Raw genomic sequence first — 24,196 nt, 5'->3', positions numbered from 1 at the left:
CCTCCAGGAAAACGAGCCACCTCTGTGAGCGGAATGTGGGGCCCCCCTCCTTTCTTCTATCAATCTGCCTTCGCCACCCAAATAATAATAAGTGGAACCATTTCTTTCCTTCTTTGAGTATTTCCCTGAGCGCTAGGTGAGCGTGCTAACAGAAGCTGTTGATGTTCTTAACAACCATTTTGAACACAGAAAGTAACACGTCATTGATTCTCTGCAGCGTGTTTCCACATACTCTCCGTGGCTGTAGCACCGGAGTCCTACATCTGAGGCAGAACTGCTGGCAGCGCAGATTTCAGTACATTTTTATTGTTTGAGAGGAAAGCTGTTTGCAAGCCTGGCTTTCAAGTCAATGTTTTCATGTGGGAACAGACGGTGGAGAAGTGAAAATATGTCTTACTCTTTCCCTCAAATGGAACCTCAAAATGTTTTCTAAGAATGCACCAGGAAGATTTGCCTGTGATTTCTCTTGGATTATCTAAAGAGGCATTTGGCAAAAAAAAAAAAAAAAGTAATACCTTAGAAAACAGCTGAGGGTCTGGTGTCATGGTGGATCCACATTGATAAACTCTCACTGATCACAGGAGAGCAAAGGTTATGCTGTCAAAGCTTCTTTATTTGGGTCTTTTCTCCCCTGAGAAAGAAATGTGAATCCCTATTGCGGAATCAGAAGCAAAAGAATCAATCAATCTGGGAAGTGCAGGGTCAGGAAGAGCAGAAATCACCCGGCATGGGGCCGCAAGGATTCTGAACACGGTTTATTTTTTTCATTTATCTGCGTGATGTACGTCCTAGTTCAATAGCTAAAGATTCAGTAAATCCTGTTCTGTCCACTCAGCTTCCTAGTCAACCACAGGCCTTCCTTCCAAGTGGAACTTCCCTGGGGATTATCTGGAATTGGATCCATCATAGAATTTCTGCAAGAGGAGGACGACCCACTGAAAATCTGGAGCTGGACACCTCAGGAGAGGACACCAGCTTCCCCCAGGTCTTGGGAGGCCAGCGTCAGTGTGTAGATTTGTGCATTTACAGAATTCTGTCATGCACAATTATGAAATTATGTAATATCCAGCAATTTTCAGTGAATCTCTAAGTGACACTTGGGGAAGTCTGACATTTTGGGAGGTCTGATCCTTGGTAATGGTTGGAAATGTGGAAGCAAAGCTGTTGGCTACTGTCGGGCCAGCGTGGGCATGTCCTCTTCCAGAGAAAACCATCGCTGCCCGACGTGGAACTCTGCACTCTCCAGCCTTCCTGGACTGGCCAGCAGGCAACCAGAGGCTCCAGGGTTCTGGGAGGTAACTTTTCCACCGTGGTCTCCATTGTGTCGCCTGTTCCTCTTCCACCATAGAATCCAGAAGGGAGGTTCCGTGGAATTATCTGTGGTGTCCAAGACACTCATGAAAGCTCTCCACTAAGAGGAGCCACACGCTGGTCTGCTCAGGCGCCATGGCAGGACCCGGAGCCTGGGCAGCCTCAGGCAGCGCTGCTCTCCCAGGCTGGGGGCGGGTGTCCAAGGCCTAGGTTCAGCACGCCTGGCCCCAAGGCTGTCTCCTGGCTTGAGAGGGCCGTCTTCTCCCCGCGTCCCACGTGGGCCTCCCCTCCCTGTGCACTCGGCTTTAACCTCCCCTTCACATACACACACCAGCCATGCTGGACCCACGCACATAATGGCATCATTTCAGCCGCTGTCGCCTCTTCAAGAATTCCCTGTAAATGCAGCCATGTTCTGAGGCAGTGGGAGGTCAGAAGGTCAATGCGTGAATCTGGGGGGGTCACAATTCTGTCCATAACGCCCAGCCCATTCGTAACCACGGCTGAGTGACTTCAGAGGACACCAGGCAGTCACGGGACCCAACCCTGCCTTGGGAGCTCACTGGCTAACAGCTCAGGCAACACACACAGGAAGGTGACAGACGAATCTGGGTTAAAGGAAGGTTTGCATTTTCATGAGACTTGCTCCTTCTGTCCTTACAATTTTTAAAAAGGCTGTTTTTTCCCCTCTTCTCAGATGCAACACCCAAGAGAAAGCCAGAACAAAATCTAACTGCAAGTGTTGCCTTTGCATCTGGGTTTGGAGTGCTGGTTCTGGTTGGAATATTCAAAATGGGTGAGAACGTAAAAGGCAGGCTGTGATGGTCTGAGAAGGGTGGACCAGAACCGCGTGGTGGCTCTGTGTGGTTGTGGCCAGGTCCCCAGCTCTGTGAGGACGGATTTTCTATTAAAGCCCGGTTTTTGTTACTTTATCTCTCCCTGTGTTTGGCTTTCTCCCATGTAATGGGAAATTAGTAGAAACACATTGAAAGCATCATTGTGAACAGGTGCATGAATCAAGCAGCCCATGTTGAAATGACAGTTGAAGCATGAAAGCAAGCGCGCAGGATAAATGTGTGTGTAATTTTAGAGTTAATAATTATGTTGCATAATTTTCTTTGGAAGAAGAGTTTATAATAACATTTTTAAAAAGTGCCGAGCAAAGTAATTACACACTTGGCAAGCCATAAAAACTAAACAATTTGGCAAATGCCTCATTAACCAAGTTCTCAGGTCAGTGTAAAGGTTTATTTTATTTAAAGCAGTAGATTAAATTTTTTTTAAATAGGGCTTACCTTTTATTTTGTGGGTTTATCGTTTTCTTGTAATTACAATCTTACTTGCTAATAAGATGTTGTCAATGTGTTTCTCGAAGCCAACGTGGTGGAAGCAGGATGCACCCCTCGCCCCTGGACATTAAATGGGAATGATTCCAACAAGGAAAACAGACCCCCCTTTGGTTCCGATCCCCAAAAAGCCAGCGTCATCATTTCCATCTCCATGGAGACGGGATTTCAACATTTTGTTAAAATGACATCTCGGCAGCCATTTAGCTAACAGCTCCAGAAGTCATTTTGAGAACAAGGACTTCACTTTGTGAGTTTGCCGGCATTTTTGGAAAGTCTTGCCAGGGGTTCTGCTTATCTGGGTTACATTCTATTACTGGTAGCTCCCCAAATGACCCAGGTTTAAGGGAATGATGCTTCTTGTAAACCGAGAGACCCGCCGATTCCCTTCCATGAGACTCTTCCCCTTGCTGGTCCCGTGCTGGTCAATACCAGCCAGTGCCCAATTAAGTAGCAAACCTGGGAACACAGCCCAGGGGCAAGGAGGAGGTCAGTTGGAATCGGCTAACCTTCTCTTACTGGTCTGGTTACTTATCATTGTAAGATAATTTTTTTTTTTTGCTTTTATTTTAAATTTCCTACAAATTCAAAATAACTTATAAGGGCACACGACACCACAATTCCACAAAGTGAAATAGTAAATAGAAATAGAGCACCCAAGCACTCCACTGCTCAGATGCATCAGTCCCGGTTCTCCGTAGCTTGGTTTACAACTGATCTTTAACTTACTTTTCAGATTTCTCCTTCTGTTGTACAGAATCTGGTCTGTTAATTAAAAAACAAACACAAGCATGCTAGACATGTTGGTCTATACTTGACTTACGTCGGCTGACCTTGTATCTTGGGACATTATACATGTTGATCCATGATGACCCTTAATGGCTGCAGAGGATTTTGTTGGCAAAAGTGCCATGATTTCTTCAGCTGCATGGCATAGATTGGCATTTCTACTTTGCGCATTTAGGTAATTACTGAAAAAATCATTTGTGCATCTATGTTGGCTTAATTGTTGTTTCTGTAACTGAGGCTCCTAAAGTAGAATTTCTTGGTCCAAGAATTGCATGTGGTTTTGATTTTGGTATATTACTCTTCAGAAAGGTGGAGCGATTTACACTCTTGTTGATGGGACCCTGGGTACCCCCCAACCTCACTTTTTTTTATTGTTTTTCTACTTAGATATATATGACAGCAGAATGCATTTCGATTCATTGAATATACATGGAATACAACTTTTCATTTCTCTGGTGTACATGACGTAGAGTCATACCATTTGTGCAATCATACATGTACATAGGGTGATGATGCCTGTCCATTCCACCATCCTTCCCACCCCCTGCCACTCTCCTCCCCTCATTTCCCTCTGCACAATCCAAAATTCCTTCATTCATCCCTTATCCCCTCTCCCCTGTTATGTATTACCATCCACTTAGAGAAAACATTTGGTGTTTGGTTTTTTGGGATTGGCTTATCTCACTTAGCATAATATTCTCCAACTCCATCCATTTACCTGTAAATGCCATAGTATTATTCTTCTTTATGGCTCAATAATATTCCATTGTGTATATATACCACAGTTTCTTTTTGCATTCACCTATTGAAGGGCATCTAGGTTGGTTCCACAATCTAGCTATTGTGAATTGAGCTACTATAAACATTGATGTAGCTGCATCACTGTAGTATGCTGATTTTAAGTCCTTTGGTTATAAAATAAGGAGTGGGATAACTGTGTCAAGTGGTGGGTCCATTCCAAGTTGTCTGAGAAATCTCCATATTACTTTCTAGAGTGGCTGCACCAATCTTCAACCCCATCAGCAATGTCCAAGTGTGCCTTTTTTCCCACATCCTCACCAATATTTATTGTTGCTTGTATTCTTGATCATTGACATTCTGATTGGAGTGAGAAGAAATCCTAGATTAGTTTTGATTTGCATTTATATAATTATTAGAGATGTTGAAGATTTTTTCATATATTTGTTGATTGATTGTACATCTTCTTCTGTGAAGTTTCTGCTCAGTTCCTTAGCCCATTTAGCCCATTTGTTGATTTGGTTATTTGTACTTTTGGTGTTAAGTTTTTGGAGTTCTTTATAGATTCTGGAGATGAGTGCTCTATCTGATATGCTTGTGGTAAAGATTTTCTCCCACTCTGTAGGCTCTCTCTTCACATTGATTGTTTCCTTTGCTGAGAAAAAGTTTTTTAGTTTGAATCCATCCCATTTATTGATTCTTAATTTTATTTCTTGAGCTTTGGGAGTCTTGTTAAAGAAGTCTGGTTCTAAGATGACAAGATGTAGATTTGGGTCTACGTTTTCTTCTATTTGGTGCATGGTCTTTGGTCTAATTCCTAGGCCCTTGATCCATTTTGACTTGAATTTTGTGCAGGGTGAGAGATAGGGGTTTAATTTCATTTTGCTGCATATGGATTTCCAGTTTTCCCAGCACCATTTGTTAAACAGGCTACCTTTTCTCCATTGTATGTTTTTGGCACCTTTGTCTAGTATGAGATAATTGTATTTATGTGGGTTTGTCTCTGTGTCTTCTATTCTGAAGATTTTGATCTACCTGAAGATTTTGGTGCCAATACCATGCTGTTTTTGTTACTATTGCTCTGTAATATAGTTTAAGGTCTGGTATTGTGATGCCTCCTGGTTCACTCCTCCTGCTAAGAATTGCTTTGACTATTCTGGGTCTCTTATTTTTCCAAATGAGTTTCGTGATGGCTTTCTCTTTTTCTATGAGGAACATCATTGGAATCTTTTTTAATTTCTAAGTTTTTTGTTCTAATAGTTGTACATGACAGTAGAATGCATTTATACATTTTGATAGATCATACATAAATGGAGTGTAATCTCTCATTTTTCTGATTATACATTTTATAGGATCATATTGGTCATACAGTCATATATCTACATGAGGTAATAATGTCATTGGGAGTTTAATTGGAATCGCATTGAATCTGTATAACACTTTTGGTAGTATGACCATTTTGACAATATTAATTCTGCTTATCTAAGAACATGGAAGATCTTTCCATCTTCTAAGGTTTTCTTTAATTTTTTTCTTCAGTGTTCTATAGTTTTCATTGTGGAGGTCTTTCACCTCTTTTATTAGATCGATTTCCAAGTATTTGTTTTTTCTTTGAGATTATTGTGAATGGAGTAGTTTTCCTAATTTCTCTGAGGATTCATCACTTTTGAATAGAAATGCAGTAGATTTTTGAGTGTTAATTTTATATCCTGCTACTTTGCTGAATTAATTTATTAGTTCTAGAAGTTTTCTGGTGGAATTTTTAGATCCTCTAAATATAGAATCATGTCATCTGCAAATAGTGATAGTTTGAGTTTCTCTTTTCCTATTCGTGTCCCTTTAATTTATTTGGTCTGTCTAATTACTCTGACTGGAGTTTTAAGGACTACGTTGAATAGAAGTGGTGAAGGAGGGCATCCCTCTCTTGTTCCAGTTTTTAGAGAAAATGCTTTCAATATTTCTCCATTTAGAATAATGTTGAACTTGGGTTTAGTATAGGTAGCCTTTACAACATTGAGGTATGTTCCTACTATCCCTATGTTTTTCTGGTGTTTTGAACATAAAAGGGTGCAGTATTTTCTGCATCTATTGAAATGATCCTGTGATTCTTTACTTTAAGTCTGTTGATGTGATGAATTACATTTTGATTTCCAGATATTGAACCAACCTTGCATCCCTGGGATGAACCCCACTTGATCCTGGTGCACTGCCTTTTTAATATGTTTTTGTATGTGATTTTCCAGAATTTTTTAAAGAAATTTTGCATCTATGTTCATCAGAGATATTGGTCTAAAGTTCTCTTTCCTTGATGTGTCTTTGTCTGGTTTTGGAATCATGGTGATACTAGCCTCATAGAATGACTTTGGAAGGGTTCCCTCCTTTTCTTTTCCTGGAATACTTTGAGAAATATTGGAATTAGTTCTTCTTTGAAGGTCTTGTAGAACTTGGCTAAGAATCTATCTGGTCCTGGGTTTTTCTTTATTGGTAGGCTTTTGAGGGCATCTTCTATTTCATTTCTTAAAATTGATCTGCTTAAATTGTGTATGACCTCCTGATTCAGTTTGGGTGGCTTATATGTCCCTAGAAATTTGTTGATGTCTTCAGGATTTTCTATTTTGTTGAAGTATAGATTTTCAAAATAGCTTCTAATTATGTTTTGTATTTCAATAGTGTCCATCATGCTATTTCCTTTTTCATCATGAATTTTTGTAATTTGAGTTTTCTCTCTCCTTCTCTTCATTAGCATGGTTAAGGGTTTATCAATTTTGTTTATTTTTTCAAAAAACTAACTTTTTGTTTTGTCAATTTTTTCAATTCTTTTCTTTTAATTTCATTAATATCAGATCTGATTTTAATTATTTCCTGTCTTCTACTACTTTTGATGTTGATCTATTCTTCTTTTCCTAGGGCTTTGAGATGTAATGTTAGGTCATTGATTTTGTTGACTTTTCATTCTTTTAATGAATGAGCTCAATGCAATAAACTTTCCTCTTAGAACTGCTTTCCTAGTGTCCCAGAGATTTTGATATGTTGTATTGGTATTCTCATTTACCTCTAAGACTTTTTTTTAATCTCCTACCTTATTTCTTCTGCTGTCTATGCATCATTCAATAACATAGTATTTAGTCTCCAGGTGTTGGAGTAGTTTCTATTTTTTATTTTATCATTGATTTCTAATTTCATTCCATTATGATCTGATAGAATGCAGGGTAGTATTTCTATTTTTTTGTATTTGCTAAGAGTTACTTTGTGGCCTATTTTAGAGAAGAATCCATGTGCTACTGAGAAAAAACAGTATATTCACTCATTGATGGATGGAATATACTATATGTGTCTGTTAAGTCTAAATTATTGATTGTGTTGTTGAGTTATATGTTTCTCTTTCAGTTTTTGTTTGAAAGACCTATCCAGTGGTGAGAGAGGTATGTTAAAGTCACCCAGAATTATTGCGTTGTGATCTATTTGATTCCTGAAATTGAGAAGGGTTTATTTGATGTACATAGATGCTCCATTGTTTGGGGCATATATATTTATGATTGTTATGTCTTGTTGATGTATAATTCCCTTAAGCAGTAAGAAATGACCTTCTTGTCCCTTCTGATTAGCTTTGGCTTAAAGTCCACTTTATCTGATATGACGATGGAGACCCCGCTTTTTTACTGAGTTGTTGTGCATGATATGTGTTTTCCCATTCTTCCACCTTCAGTCTGTGGATGTCTTTTCCTATGAGATGAATCTCTTCCAAACTGCCAGTCTATGTCTTTTGATCTATGAGTTTAAGTCACTAACATTCAGGGTTATTATTGAGATATGTTTTGTATTCCTGGTCAGTTTTGGCTTATTTTTGGTTTTTAACTTGACTTGGTTTCTCCTTTGATTGACTTTTGCTTTAGTTTAGTTCCTCCCTTTGCTTACTTTCATTGCTATTTTTAATTTCCTCCTCATGAAATATTTTGCAGAGAATGTTCTGTAGTGCAGGCTTTCTATTTGTAAATTCCTTTTCCTTTTGTTTATCATGGAAGGTTTTTATTTTGTCATCAGATCTGAAGCTTAGTTTTGCTAGATATAAAAGTCTTGGTTGACATCCATTTTCTTTCAGAGCTTGATATACATTGTTCCAGGACCTACTAGCTTTTAGGGTCTGGGTTGAAAAATCTGCTGATATCTGAACTGATATTCCCCTATATGTAATCTGATACTTTTCTCTTACAGCCCTTAAAATTCTATCTTAATTTTGTATGATGGACTTTTTCATTATAATGAGCCTTGGTATGAATCTGTTGTAATTTTGTACATTTGGTGTCCTATAAACCTCTTGTATTTGATTTTACATTTCATTCTTCAGGTTTGGGAAATTTTCTGATATTCTTTCATTGAATAGATTGTTCATTCCCTTAGTTTGTATCTCTGTGCCTTCCTCAATCCCAGTAATTCTTTAGTTTGGTCTTTTCATGTTATCCCATAATATTTTCTGTTCTTGATTTCTTACCACTTTCTCTGGGGCCCATGTGCCTGTCTTGGAAAGCTGCTGTGTATTGGGCAAGTCAGGACCAGGCATTGAAAGCTGTGGGCCAGCCATGTAACTGCAGGCACTGGACCAAGTTGGTGGCTAGGTGATGGTTTGGAGACTGGGGATTGAGAAGCTGGAGGGCTCTGCTGATTGCCAAACTGGGGGGACCAAGTAATTGGTGGGTGGCGTATTGGGTAGGGTGTCATGAACCAGGCTGATGTCGGGTACCAGCAAGTGCTGCCAGAGTTGTCTCTGGGATCCGGGTGAGTGCTAGGCTGGTTGGCTGGATGAGCCAGGATCAAGATCCCTCACATCCTTTTCTCACCTACTGACCCCTTGTAAGGCTCTCTCTTGCCTCTGCAGCAAGATGGTGGCTATTAGCAAGATGGTGGCTATTAGCACACCTAGCAGGGATACCTCAGATGTAACCAACCCTGCAGGGTCCTTGGTGATGATCTCGCAGGTCCTTGCTGTTATCCCTAGATGGAAACCACCTCATCTCTGGTTGGTGGCAGCAGCAGCAACTAACCTGTAGGTACCTTGACAATGAGATTCTAGTCTCTGGCAGGTGTCCCAAGATGTAAGCTGCCCCAACTAAAGATGGCAGCTGCAGATATAATCCAAGATGGCAGCAGAGGTTCCCAAGGCAGAGGCTGCCACGCGTTGGTAGATGGGGAGCCACGGCATGGTGCTTCCATGGATCCAACGGTATTGGATCCATGCTGGGTGGACACCAGGCCAGGCCACCTCACTTAGAATGGTACCATTTTTGTTTCGCTCTTCACTGGCCATAAATGTGTTCCCTTGGTGTTTTATCTTGCATTTATCTGATGATTTGTGATGTGTGGGATCTTTCCATGGGTTTGAGTTTGGCCCTGCTTCCTGGCTAGAACAACAGGGATCAACAGATTTTTCTAAGATTGAACTGATTTTTATTAACTCCATCTTGGGTGCAACGATTAAGAACAGCAATACTTGCTAGCGTCAGTGAGCACATCTGCATTTTATCATTGAACTTGCATGGGAATGCTTAATTTTTAATCGTTCAAACACATTTGTTAGGTATCTGCTCTGCCCTAGGCTCTGGAGGGAAGGTGAAAAGACCCAGAACCAATGTGGCCACGAGCCCGTGGAAGGGCCGCCAGCCTCGCCAGCTTGGGCAGCCGCCCGGGTGAGGTAAGCAGGGAAGCTGAGTAGAGCCCCAGCAGGATACCTCACACTCCAAAGCACAGGTAAGAGCTTCTTTAACTTTTCACAATGAAAACCTTGTTTTAGTCACTCTAGCCCAACCAGAACTCTGCAGGGGGATCTGCCTTCTAAAAAGCTCTTTGCTCTTGAATTTCAACTTAACTTGTCACCACCTTACTGGCCTGAGGTTGCTGCCTGTCCCACGTGAAGTGCAGCCTCTTCTTTCATAATAGCAGAAGGACACCAACAGGTGACCTCCAAAAATCATGTTTGAAAACAGATAAGTGCATTTAAGTATAATTGATTGCACAAGTAACAACGCCCAAAGTGATTACACAGTCTAGTACTTACAAAAATAATTACACTTCAGAAAATCAAAATTAATTTGTACACTTCTGATGCACTTTCAAGGCTGTTGACATTTTATTGTAGTGCTTCTAATGAAATGAAAATTATTAATAATTGTTCCTACTTGAGTGTGACAAATGTCATTTGGCTGGAGAGGCAGAGGCACCACTGAGTGCTGCCAAATTATAATGTGGTTGAAAGTTGGGGATGGATATTAATATTCAAGATGGTGTCAGGCATCTGCATTCTGTTACCACCGGCAGCTGATCACCCATACTCCCTTAAATGGAAGTGTCTGGATGTCTACATAATTGTCTCATCCACTTTAATGGCCAGGCAATTGGACTGGCAAAGGACCACACGGAGTGTGCAGGTTGACTACGCTGGTGCTTCTGCAGCACCAGTCGTCACCAGCCAGACGGAGGAGGCCGGAGGAAAACTTCATCTTCCCTGGCGTCCATTGTCATGACCCACTGGCTCTCTTGCAGAGTGTACCAGAGAGCAATTGCTACAGTCGTGGGTGCCCAGTGACAAAGGAGGACTCACCAGCGTTTACTATGCACATAGAAAATATGAAATTTGTTGTTTTCAAAGATAAAGAAGCCTGAGGTTCACAGATGGGGTTTAATATAAAACAAGACACAGGTGACTGCCAGTGCCAATGTCATGGAAGGGGTCAGTCTGCAGAGAGGCCCTCAGGACTGAAACCAAATTGGGCTGAACTGGGAGCTTCTCACCTTGCTATTCCGGAGCCCCAGACAGATGCCCTACCCCGAGGGCCTCAGTTTTACTCTTGTGAAATGAGGAAACTCATTAAGTGTCGAATCCAGCGAGGTGGAGAGCCTGTGTCAGGCGTGGATGGGGAAAGACCTGGGACACAGGCACGGGCAGGCCCTGTGCTGCCCACAATGTCGCTGAAGGTCGCAGAGCGGGGCCCGCTCTCCAGTCATCTGCAGGCACTCCACTCTGGCCTTCCCAGGGATGCCGCCAGGCAGAGAAGGACAGGGTGTCAGGATGTGGAGCTGACCCAGTAGGCGGCGGCCCGGCTGGGATTCATCGGGGCCTGCTGGCTCAGGCTTGCCTGGTCTTACGTCTGGTCTAATTCTAAGTCCCAGGAGGGTGGGGCTCAGAGGCGGAGGCTTGTCCCGCGTCCATGGCTGGGGCTTCCTTGCTCCCTGGGCCCTTCCTATAACAGTGCACCCACCTTCACTGCAGTGGGACAGGAACTGGGTCCCTCCACCCACCTCGCCATAGCAAGACCTCTCAGGGCCCCTTTCCACTCATGCTGAAGAGGAGCGGGGCCCCAGGTGTACCTGCAGCTCCCGCCCACAGCACCTGAAGCTGGTCTCATTTCCTCGTTCCCTGGGAATGACCTCTGTCTTGGCCCTGACCCTGGCCCTCTGGCACAGAGGGACCCGCCTCAGCTCGCCTGCTCTCCTGTGCATGCAGTGCGCCTCCGGGCCTCCGGGCAAGCCAGGAAGCTGCAGAGAGGGGGCGAGGCCTGCGCCCGCGGTTCCAGCACACAGTGGGTGCTGCATTCGTGCTGCTGAATCCGTGGACGCGTCAGTAGCAGAGCCAGCTGCTCCAGCGAACGTGGGGAGGGTCCCCGGGACGGGATCCCTGTTTTGTAAAGAGGATGTTCCAGGCAGGGAGAGGGGCTTCCGGAATGCAGGGTTCTCCGAACTGGAAACACGAAGTCCAGAGAAACCGGGCGGTGTTGTCTCCTACACCTGAGGATCTGAGGAAGGCGCTTCTGCTGACCCTGGACTCCATGCCTTTCACCTTCACCCCACTGAAGCGACCAGGAAACATGTCCTGGCTCCCTGAGTGCCTCAGCTCCTGGGCCAGAGACCTTCCTCCTGGTCTAATGAGCAAACCGCTGCCCCTCTCCAACACTCGCAGACCCCTGGCCTCCTGAACTTTCTGATGTCCCCACCTAAAGTGCGTAACAGTAATGTGACCCACTCCTGACTTCATGCCTCACTCATCATAGGGGAAGGACAGGGGAAGAGAGAGAGAGAGGGAGAGAGGGAGAGAGAGAGGGAGAGGGAGGGAGACAGAGAGAGAGGGAGAGAGAGAGAGGGAGAGGGGGAGAGGGAGAGAGGGAAAGAAGGAGAGAGTGAGGGAGAAGGAGGGGGAGAGATAGAGAGAGGGAGGGAGAGAGAGAGAGATGGAGACAGAGAAAGAGGGAGAGAGAGGGGGAGAGGGAGAGAGAGAGGGAAAGGGAGGGAGAGAGGGAGAGAGGGAGAGGGAGAGAGGGAGAGAGAGAGGGAGGGAGATGGAGATAGAGAGGGAGAGAGAGGGGGAGAGGGAGGGAGAGAGAGAGGGAGGTGGAGGGAGGGGGGAGGGAGGGAGAGAGAGGGAGAGGGAGGTGGAGGGAGAGGGAGAGAGGGAGAGAGAGAGGGAGGGAGATGGAGATAGAGAGGGAGACAGAGAGAGAGGGAGAGAGAGAGGGAGGGGGAAGGGAGAGGGAGGGAGAGAGAGGGAGAGAGAGGAGGAGAGGGAGAGGGAGGGAGAGACAGAGAGGGAGAGAGAGGGGGAGAGAGAGAGGGAGGGGGCAGGGAGAGAGGGTGGGTGGGGGAGGGTGAGGGAGGGAGAGAGAGAGGGGGAGAGAGAGGGAGAGGGAGGTAGAGAGAGAGGGGAGAGGGGGAGAGGGAGGGAGAGAGGGGGACAGGGAGAGGGAGGGGTGGAAGGGAGGGCGAGATACTAGATGCTTAGAGAGCCTGACGTTTGATGGGGTGGGGCTGCAGACTGAAGGCTCAGAGAAGACCCCGTTCAAGTCCCAAGGTCACCTCCTGGCAGAACTCCTTCTTGCCCCAGGAAAGCAGACTATATTCTCTTAAGATGTCAACTGATTGCACAAAATTGCATTATGGAGGGCAATCAATCTGATTTGTAGATTTCAATATTGATCTCACCAGAAACACCTTGCAGAAACGTAGAATCTGATCAGATGTTTGGCTCCTGTAGCCCGCCAAACGTGACACACAAAAAACTAGCCATCACGTATTTTTTCTAAATCTACATGAGACTGGATCTGTAGGTGAGAAGTTCAACGGAAATAAGCAGGTAACTCTGCATCTCTCGTCTGGTGTCTTGCGACGAGTGTCACATCAGTCACTCCGTGGGAGTCATGCCCTGTGGGAGAGCCGGCAGAGGGGCACCAAGGACGTCCAAGGCTTCACCAGGACCCGCCTTGCAAAACAGAGCTGGCTGGTGGCTTCCGGGCACCCAGGGAGTGTGCCTGGCTACTCACGTTTCCTTGAGAAGAAAGTGGATTCTAAAAGTCACCCTTTAGGTTTGCTTTTTCTTGAGCAAAGGTCAAAAAAATAAATCACCTAGAGAAAGTCATCAGGTCTGTGTTTACCTTGTCAAGTAAGGAGACCTTAAAAACGGATGCCGCCTCTCAAAGTAGGGGTCTTGTGCGTTTGATTATAAAACGCTGAAATGATGCAATCTTACCCAATACTAAATAAAGTCCAGGTTTCACTCGGGAGACAGGCAGCTTCTCCAGGTTCGTGTCACCAAGAAGGGCACGGTTTTGCAAGGTCAACAAGCTCACCTGTGTCCACGTGGTGCAGCAAGGCGGCTCCGCCCTGGCTGGGAGGCCCAGACACTCTCTGAGGGTGTGTCTTGATTAAGGCAATCCCATCTGGGGTGGGAAGCCAGTGTGGCTTAAGGCCTATGGTGGACTCCAGCTCACGGCCTCAAGGGCAGGGCCAGAGAGGCCCCCCTGCCTCCAGAGCCCCTAGATTTTCCAGTCCTCTCTCAAAGGACAGCCTCCCTAAGTGGGCCCTGAGAGCAGTCTCTCAAACACCCCTCGTGTACCAAGCACCCTGCTGAGCGTGACCATTAGCTGAATAATCCCCCCATGAGGCCCATCACCTGCTGACCTGGTGGGCAGAAGGGCTGGGCCAGTTTACTCCAGGCCAGCTGTGACCTTCCCCACTGCACTAGGGGTCTCTGCCTTCATGGCACCTGGCCTGGCTCTGTGAAAACCTGCAGCCAGCACCTTACAGTGAGAGGAGATGCTGCCCTCGTTCCCCTACGTGCTATTCGAAAATAAGGAAAAACCCTGTAAATTTGGAATTAAGAAATCCACCCCAAATGGAATTTTCTTACAAGTAGAATGTGGGCTTTCCTGGAAGTGGGAACAACTTCCAGGGTTTTTTCCGGGGAGCCCCCAGCTGGCCGGGAGCCTGCGCAGGTGCGCTGCCTGGGGTGCGGGTGCAGGGTCAGCTCTGCTAGCACTCTGCAGACTCCCTCCACGTCTCAGAAGCGTCGCTGTGTCAGAGCGTGCATTCCCAGGGTCCTCCGGCATGTCTGCCGCCTTCTCGTGGGAGCCGATCAGGGGGCCACAACCACCCAGCCCCTGGCCCAGAGGCCCCGCCCTGCGCGAGGCTCAGCCTGTGCCTTGTCAGGGCCCTGGCTTAGCGGCAGTCACTTGTCCTCCTCTTTTGCCATTTGCGGACCAGTCCCACGGGAAGAGACCGGCACGTGGCTCCCAGGCAGCCCTGGGACCCCTCATTTCCATGGAAAGAGACCCAGCAGGTGGCTCAACCGCACGCTTTCTGCCGTCTGGCTTTCCTGGGCTCGTTTTCAGAAGCCCTTATTTCTCAGTGGGCCTGTTCCCATGACTGCTGCTCTATTCTGTACTAAATTCTGCGCATGCCCTGAGGACTCAGCGCTTGGCCGAGGGTGCTCCATGGCACCAGCAGGTGGCATGGTGTCAGAGTGGCTCCCGCCAGGACTTCAACCAGTGACGGCCCCCAGTCTCGGGCCCCAGCACTGCGGCCCTGCCAGCATGAAGTGTGCGAGCTTAACAGGAGACCCCAGGGCCTGGGGTTTCCTGGCCAAGTCCCTGTGACCAGAAGGGAAAGAAAGGCACAGGGCTCTGACATTGGTGCATGGGAGCTGCTGACCCCATGGAAGCAGTTGCTGGGGAACAAGCCCACAGGTGCTGTCCTCCTGGTCATTAGCTCCACACATGCAAAGCTGGGAGCCCTGGTCACAACCTGTTGTGACTGAATGCACCTGTGACTTTGCAGCCTCCAAGTTAGGCTTTCAGGAGCCTCTTTATGATCTCGGGAAAAGTCCCCAGGTCGCTAAGCTCTGCCCCTTCCTCTGTGGTGACATTTGCCAGATGTGGGGGCTGGATTGCTAAGCAGGTGGCATGTGCAAGAGTACCTTGTGACAGTCAAATACTTGCTTTTTCTTGTTGTTACCTAAGTCTCCAGATGCAGGAAGGCCAGGATGGTTTCTCAACCAGTGAGGATACGGGCCGCCTGAACTGCAGACCCATCCTCCTCACCCCTCCCGCCCTCTCCTCCTTCCTTCCCTTGCTCTCCTCAGTAAAACCAGTGCCTGGCTGCTAAGCAGCTGTAGGTCCCCAGGAGGAATCCTGGCCAGCGTGCATCCTTCCAGTGTCACTGGTACAGAGAAGCCTGTGCATGCTGTGCCAATCTTGTGGCTGCTGGGTCCTGAGAGGGGCTGGCTAGTTAGGATGGGACAGAGACTAACTAGACAGCCACAGTTGTACCCACAAAATCTAATTTTGCAGCTGGTTTTAGGTAAGGTCATTCCTTTTTATGCTTGTAATGTAAGAGGTTAATCTTTCTGGCTTTGAGCATGAATAATAATCCATTAATAGCAGAACCAAAGGGAGACCTGGCTCTCTAGTTACTTGGTCTGCTTCACTTTTCCTGAAGTTGGAAATGGGTGGTGCTTGCTAGCCTCGGTGATGCCAGCTGGCTAGCGTTCTCACCCAGCCTCATTTTGGGTACAGGATTTGCGAAATAGATGCTTGTCCATACTACCTAATTAACTTTGTCATTTATTGAGTTCCAGAGTTCCCCAGTCAAAATGAAAGACCTTTTCCCTAGCTATTATTAAACTGAAATGCTAATCTCCTTTCAGCACAATTAAATTTTACTCAAATCACTTAATTAAAAAAAACAAAAGTGAACAAAGATGTCAAAGACTGTCTCGTATTTAGAGTACTTGAGTTCCTAGACAGGAAGGTGTCGATTCTGTACTATTTCCAGGTTGACCCAAAGGAAGACCCTCATTTAAGTTACAATGAAGCATCTGCCAGGAAGCATCTCTAATTGCAGGAAGTGTAGCCCCCAGACCCATTTCCTGAATTAACTCCCTAAGGTTGAGGTATCCCCAACATACAAAGTAGGAGCGGATGGTCAGTGACCAGGAAATCCTTGACAATAGAGGGCAGGCAGGGTTTAGTGCTTCCCAGGTTCCATTCCTCCAGACCCGGGTGGCCCCATGAGCTAAAGGAAAGCCCTCCTGGAAGGCAGCCATGTCCACTGGCTTTCACGTGGTCTGTGCCCAGAGCTGCACCCGAGAGCTTGGCCCACAAATGCACAAAGAACATCCCTATGTCCGTTGGGCTGCAGGACTGACGGCTGCATTCAAGTCCACTCACATCCTCAGTCTTAAAAAAATAGACCTGCCTCAAGACAAAACCACACACACACACACACATGCTTGTGCAAAAGCCAAGGACTAGTGCACCTGACCAGACGCAGGCACACAGCACTGTGGGTTTACCTTCCTAGGCAACTCTCGGGGACAACACAAAAATCCGTTGCACCATTTGTGGCTCGGGAAATATAATGTCAATGCACATTTCTCTTTATTGACTCATTTTATCATACAAAATGACAGGGTTTCTCATTGATCTGTCTCCAAAGGATCAAGATGCTTTAATAAATACCTTGGTTCCTTTAGGTCTGGGAAGAAATGAACAGTTAGTCAAGTGCAGTGTGACATTGAATGAAAGCCTTCCGTTCCGTTCAACTCGAGAGCTGCTGGATGAGTCCAGGGACCAATAAAGTGGACGACAGCACGCTTCCTTAATGGCCAATTAGGGCCTGCTTTCCTAAAGTGAATAAATAAGCTAGCCTCCGCAGGGAGAGTGGGGTTTCATTATTTGGTCAGATTCTCCACGGGGTTGTGTACCTTGTATATGGATTTTGGCAAAAATCCACTGCTCGGGTAGGTGTGGCAGGAGCAGAGGCAGAGGCAGAGCATTCCAGGGGAGGGAGCATTTGCCCGTGTCCTCAAGCACCTGTGTGAGAGGTGCCTCTTCATGGACTGGCCCCAGGAGGCCCCGGGCAGCCTGACAGCGACTCAGCACAGGGTGACTGTGCCCTTAGTTCTGGGAGCACCTGGTGGGCGTGGCTCTCACCATCAGGAAACTGCTCCTTCCTCTCTCTAAGGGCCACAGCCCTGGGCTTAGACAGGCCCTTTCTTGCCCAAGGCCATGGCAGTGTCTTCCTGGGATGAGCCACTGTCCAAAGCTCTGGCATCTGTGCCAGTGGTCACTTAGAGAAACAAAATGGCAGGCAGGACAACCACCTGATCCCACAATCAGGGGAAGGAGGTGTATCATCTCAGGGACTGAGTGTCCCCCTGCAGGTCTTTAGTTGTCTCTGACATCCTTGTCCTGACCCTGGCCTCCCATCCCTGTCCCTGATGGGTACTCTCTGTCCCCACTACCTTATCCCTTCCTCTGTTATTTTCAGCAACGTCTGCATGAACACGAGGCTGGCCTTGATCCTCCTTCCGGCCTCCTGTGGGGATAGCCACGTCACTGAGAGCTGATGCCCTCCAGCCGGGCTCACATCCCAGATGCATCCGCTCCCCACCGGGATGGGGCTGATCTCTGGTTACTGAGCATCCACCCCCAAGTCCCCATGAGATCACACTGCCCACCCTGGTCTGGAGCAGAGGACATATTCTTTTACCTTTTGTTTTCGGTTAATCTATAAAGAACACTGCAAAATGAACAAGAAAGGGTGTGTGGGGCAATGACCAAGCACAGGCTTGTAAAGGGACCCGTCTGAAGGGGGGAAGGACAGTGGGCAGGGCTGCCTCTGGTGCTCCCAGAGAGGGTGCTGGCCTGCCTCAGGTGCAGTGCGGCCTGGTCTGTTTGTGGGGGCCCTGGCCGAGGCAGCCCTTCCTGATGTCCCAGCAGGTGTCCTGTCTCTCCTTATCTCTTCTGTCCCCAGAACTTTTGACAACCTGGAAATCAAATGCAAACATTGGTTTTAAAAACCTTCAGCACAGGTAACAGGACACTAATTGGCCCAAAGTCTTCTGTACACACGGGGGTGGGTGCAGAATGCTTTCCTCCTCCGAGGTGAGCTCAGGAGCCTCTGCCAGAAGCGTTCCCCAGCTGGCCTCCTTCCTCCCGTCAAAGGTAGTACTGGGGCACAGGCATCACATACGGATTTTCTCATTTGTCCTGGCTCTGCCCCTGGCCATCCAGCACACACGTGTGTGTCCAGCTAGCATTCGGATGCCTCTGTGTGCGTGCTCTGCTCTCCTATGGGCACGGAAGATGACGGATGCTCATCCCCTCTTGGACCACAGTGTGCTTCCAGAGGGATGAAGCAACACACCTGTCCTGTCCCTCCAGCCCATCTTCACCCAGTGGGGCAGAATTTTCTCACCTGTCCAGTGCCCTGGCACAGGGTTCATGGCAACTGTTCAAGATATTCTCAGGAGTGGTGTTTTTATTTGTCAATTTTTGCTTTGTTGTTTTTCGCTGAGACTGGCCTTAAACTTGTGATCCTTCGGCCTCAGCCTCCTGGGCTACTGGGATTACAGGTGTGCACCATCACCTCCAACTGTAAGACTGGGGTCTCAGGGAGCTGAAGACAAGCTGGACACCTGTCCCGTGGGATGTACAACGGTGAGGGTGTGCACATGTAACACCCAGCAGCCACCAGGAGCAGCGGAAGCTGAGGCAGCTGTGTAGTTAGGCTGCACTAAGATGTGTCGATTGGAAAATGCCTGCAAGTGCACAGAGCGTGACGCCTCAGCCTGCCACCCACCCACACGTGCTGCGAGGCACATGAGAATTTCATGGGCGTCAAACACAGGGCGAGGGCACTCGAAGGGAGGAGGGGCAGCAAGTGGGCTCCTGCGTGATGGGGAAATAAAATAAGAACAAGCACGTCAGCCATTGATAAAAGCGATGTGGTAGGAACCGGAGTCCAATAAACCCTACTCTGCTTCCAATGATGAAAGAACAGAGGAAAGGAGCAGAGGAGAGAGGGAGGGAGCAGGAGGAGAGCAGGAGGAGAAGAAAGAGGAGGGCAGTTTTACTCCAACCTCTCCTGATGCCAGCAGAGCAGCTGTGACCCAGCACTCGGCTCCTGGGGGGCTCCGCCCACACTGGGTCTCTGCCATTGTGCTTGTCACCTGTGCACCCGTCAAAAGGTCCCTGTGGATGGCAAGCCCTTGAGTGAGGGGTGGTCTTATTTGCTTCTGAGCCTTTGCTTCCCTGTTCTTTAGGAATAAGCCCTGGGCAAGCTCTGGCTAAGCAGAGCGTCATCGGCGAGACCACCCTCCCACCCGAGCGTGAGGGCTGTGGTGAGGGGCCCCAGGACAGGAAGGTGCCGGGTTTCAGGCTTACACAGAGGCCCAGGCAGCTGAAGGTCGACTGAGTTGTCTGGGGACCCTTCCTGAGGAGGAGGGGACTGGGAGTCTGTGTGGTAAGAGCGGATGGTTTACACTGTCACGGGTGGGAGGAGCGCAGGGGAGCCCCAGCCTGGCTTGCAGGAGGACCGAGTGTCTCCCCAGCTCGAGAGGGTTACGCCCACGTCAGGCCAGGCACAGGTGGGGAGAGGCTGACGGGAGCACCCCCAGGGCGACCCACCTGAGTGGTCAGGGACAGCCATCCTTGACGAGCCAGGGGCCCCCAGGACCCTGGAAGCCCTGGTTGCAGGGCCCTGCACCATGTGACTTGTCTCAGGAGGATCCACATACCGGGCTTCCTGCCCCACAGTGTCCTTAATGGGCACCCACAGTTCCCAAAGGACGTTGTGTCCTAGGAGAAAGTGGTGGGGCCTTTGAACTCTCGAGTCCTCACGCTAAGCGTTCACATATGAACATCCATGTCCTCTAAGAGTAGACTCCTTTTGCTGCCCCCCTGCACCACGAGGCACGGTTCACTGGAGTGAATAAGGTCCTGCCTCCCTCAGGGTCGTGGGACCCCAAACCCCAGCTGTTTTGGCCGCAGAGGCTCCTTGGTGAGAGGCGGGTCCCACATCTCTGCAGAGTGGCCTCCAGGAAGGCAGCAGCTGCTGGTGTCCTCTGCCCGGCCCTGGCTTGCCTGGGAACGTGGAGGTGGCGGCAGCAGTGGGAGGGGCATCTTGCTGGCAGAGGCTGCTCACCGTGTCCCTCAGGACACTGCAGGTGCCTTTGTGCTTCAGGTCAGGGGAGGACAGTGCTCACTCTGAACCCCGCCCTGCCTTCCCAAGGCCACTGGGGTCTCCACTGTGTCCCCCCACGTAGGTCACCAGGTGTCGGATGGATCACAGGCACTCTCTCCCTCAGGCATGACTTTGCTACCTCTTCAATGGGATGGCCACCTGCCGCCCCGTGACTTGCTAGAACTGAGATGGAGCCTAATTCTGAGAGACCCTCCATTACCTGTGAAGCCAGGCCGTGTGGAAGGCCCAAGCTCTGCAGGTGGTGCCCTCCCACAGGACGCCCAGGAAGGCGGAATGGAGGGCAGGGAAGGAAGGAACTGGCCTCCTGATGCTGGACAAGCTGTACGCGCTGGGCAAGTCGGTCTCCCCAGGAACCTCCCTGCGCCCCCAGGACCCAACTGACCCTGCCATGAACGGGACAGCCAGGGGTGACCATGTCAGACGTCAAGGCCTGCTCAAGGCCTGCCACCCGGAGCTGACTGCACCCTCCTGAGCGCCAAGTCCCTCAGCAGCCTCTTCTGCAGGAGGAGGAGCAGCGTCTCAGCCCGCTGCTGTGCCCCGCTGTCTTCTCAGGGGACGCCAGAGACTCCTCACCTTCATCAGCCAAATCGGCTGGCCAAGGGCTCTGCTTGACAAAACTGCCCACAGGGAGACCCAGCCCTGCCTGGGTCTCCCCTGACTGTGTAGACCCTGCCCCTCTGCGTATCCCCTGACTGTGTAGACCCTGCCCCTCTGTGTCTCCCCTGACTGTGTAGACCTTGCCCCTTGTGTCTCCCCCAATTGTGTAGACCCAGCCCTGCCTGTGTCTCCCCTGACTGTGTAGACCTTGCCCCTCTGCGTCTCCCCTGACTGTGTAGACCTTGCCCCTTGTGTCTCCCCCAATTGTGTAGACCTTGCCCCTCTGCGTCTCCCCTGACTGTTTAGACCCTGCCCCTCTGCGTCTCCCCTGACTGTGTAGACCTTGCCCCTCTGCGTCTCCCCTGACTGTGTAGACCCTGCCCCTCTGTGTCTCCCCCGACTGGCTGACCACCACTGGGGCAGGAGGGTTTCTTGAGGTACTAAGCTCCTTGGCCTCCACACTCTCTGTCCAGAACAGCAGCAGCCCACTGCACTGCCCCCAGGGAGGACGGCCCAGGTGGCTCACCAGCAGGTGCACAGCTGCCTCCTTCCGGGCAGCTCCCAGGAGGAGTGGCCCTTCCGAGATGCCCTGCCACCACCGAGCTCTCGCAGCCCGCTGTCCATTCGGTCAACCCGGGCTTACTGAGTGCCCCCTGTGGGCCACATCTGCCCAGCGCCCTCAGGGGCGGGCAGCCCGCAGGACTCCCAATGGTGGGCAGGGCTGTCGGGTGGCCAGCACTGGACAGGCTCCATAGATCCTGTCAAGGTCACAGACATAAACGCCAGCGAGACAAACCCTGTGAGAAACGCATCCAGAAAAGCAAGTCAGAGAGTTTTAACGGGAGCCCTCTGTCTACGCGAGGGGCCAGCCGTTTCCCCCTCACCTCGTGCCCCATCTACGGTCTTGTGGGCCGCGTGCCCCACCGGTCCCCTTCTTTCCAAACGCCCCGGGAGAGAACGGAGGAGGTGTGCCCAGCTCAGCCCAGCCCAGCCCAGCCCGGCCCGGCCCTGGCTGGGTCCGCAGCTTCCACACACAGGGAGGAGGGCATCGGGGAGCCGGTGGCCCCAGGCTGGCTGCTCACAAGGGGCCGTACTTGATAAAGAGCAACTGGAAATACGAAAATCAGGTAAAGTGGCCCTGGGAGGAAAGCCTCCTACACACACCTCGGCAGGAAGGAAACAGGAAAAGCCAAACGGCATTTCTGGGTAAACAAAATCATCTGGAAAACCCTGCAGCATGTGTCACAGATACAGCGCTGACAACCTGGAAAACGGAGTCCCACCGGGGCCTCTCCCACAGGCGGCCGCCTGCTTTGGGGTGCGGCCCCTGTGCCTGCTGCCTCAGCTTTAGCCTCCTGTCCTGCAGCCCCTGCAGCCCTGCCGAACGCTGGCCTCCCTCTCCCCAAACTCTGCAGGGAGGCGCCTGAAGCTGGGGCCCTGGGCTCAGCAGCACAGGCAGCCCTCCGTCCTCCACCCGCCTGGCTCCCAGCTCAGTCGTCCCCACAGGCTCACACCCTGGCGTCCAGGCCCCGTCCTGCAAGGGCTTGATTTGTCAGCATTTTGGGCCTTTATCCTTTATTTAATTTACTGTTTGGCACCAGACATTGAACCCAGGGATGCTTAACTCACTGAGCCACATCCTCAGCCCTTTTTTCATTTTTCTTTTTTATTTTGAGACAGGGTCTTGCTAAATTGACCAGAGTGGCCTCAAACTTGCCATCCTCCTGCCTCAGCCTCCCAAGTCACTGGGAATAGAGGCGTGTGCCACTGTGTCTGGCTTCTGCCTTTACTTTTACTTATTATTTTCTGAATATATTAACAAATATACTTGTATTCTGAAAAATACTAAAAAATACAATGAAAAGAAAGTTTGACCTTGCCTTCTACCAGTAAGAAGAAAGAATGCAGTTGTCAGGTCCCTGCATTTCCTATGATAGACCCATTATTGTGCAGGATGAGGACGGTAGTGTCAGTAAAACTTTACAGATGCTCCTCTGAGACAGACTCAAAAGGATGCATTATTTTAAGCCATGAGAACTGTAGGCCGGAAATACCATTATTACCCTTTCAACAAATGGGAACACTGAGCCACAAAAGTGGATTGGACTGTTCTGCTCACACCACGGATGAGGATCAAGGGGGATTAGAACTCGGGTCTGGCTTGGGGCTCACCTCCATGTGACCTGACCCCTCACCTCCTCTTGCGTATTTAGAGTCTTCCCCATGCCAGGGCAGACTCTGAAAGCAGGACTTTTGATGAGGTTCCATCTCATGACAGCTTGACAATTTTACTTGACAAACCCTGATCATTTTGTATTTACTTACTCTTTGCTTCCTAGTTGTTATAAATGGAATTGAAACAAGGCTCTGCTCTTAAACCTTTGAGTACAGCGGCTGGTGCCATCGTTGATTGCCACCACTGATAGGTCTTTTTGGTGAAGGGTTAGAACTGAGTCTTGAATGTGAAAGAAGAGACACCACTGCCTGTCATCACAGTTTCCTTAAAGCATTTAGAAAATTCAGCCTATGCAATAAAGTAAGAAAAAAATCAATATGGTGTCATTACTTAAAAGTGTACAATTAAATTATTTGCTCAGATGACATTGTCCATCTTCAAAGCTCAATAAAACTGAAGCATAAAAATGAGTACCCACTAATGTACTGAGTTACAAAAGCAATAAACAAAAATCAATGATTCTACTGTATATTAGCCCAGGAAGTTAGAAAATATGACTCAAGAGATCACATTTACAACAGGCATGGAAAAATAAAATATTCAGTATTAATTTCATAATGAAATGACAAATAGGGATGAAGGTAATGGGTGGTATTACATTCTCTGTTCTGGGAGGGAATAATGAAAAGCTGTCAGTGTTATACTAATTAGTTTCTGACTTAAGTTTAATGAAAAGCAAGCAGGGTTTTTTCTTTTGAAATCAGAAAAAACTGCTTTAGGCTTCCTACTGTAGAACAAAGACCTGATAATGGCTAACTAAGACTTCAAACCCAAACTCAGTTTTTAAAGGCAACAAGTTGAAGATACGAAGGAAGCTAAGTGCACATGAGCAGCGGTAAGGGCGGTGCTTCCACGGGGAGGGAAGCGAGGTCGT

This window comes from Sciurus vulgaris (genome assembly GCF_902686455.1).
Source record: "Sciurus vulgaris genome assembly, chromosome: 2".
Taxonomy (NCBI): Eukaryota; Metazoa; Chordata; class Mammalia; order Rodentia; family Sciuridae; genus Sciurus; species Sciurus vulgaris.
The sequence above is the reverse complement of the archived record's forward strand: the minus strand, read 5'-3'. Positions refer to the sequence as shown.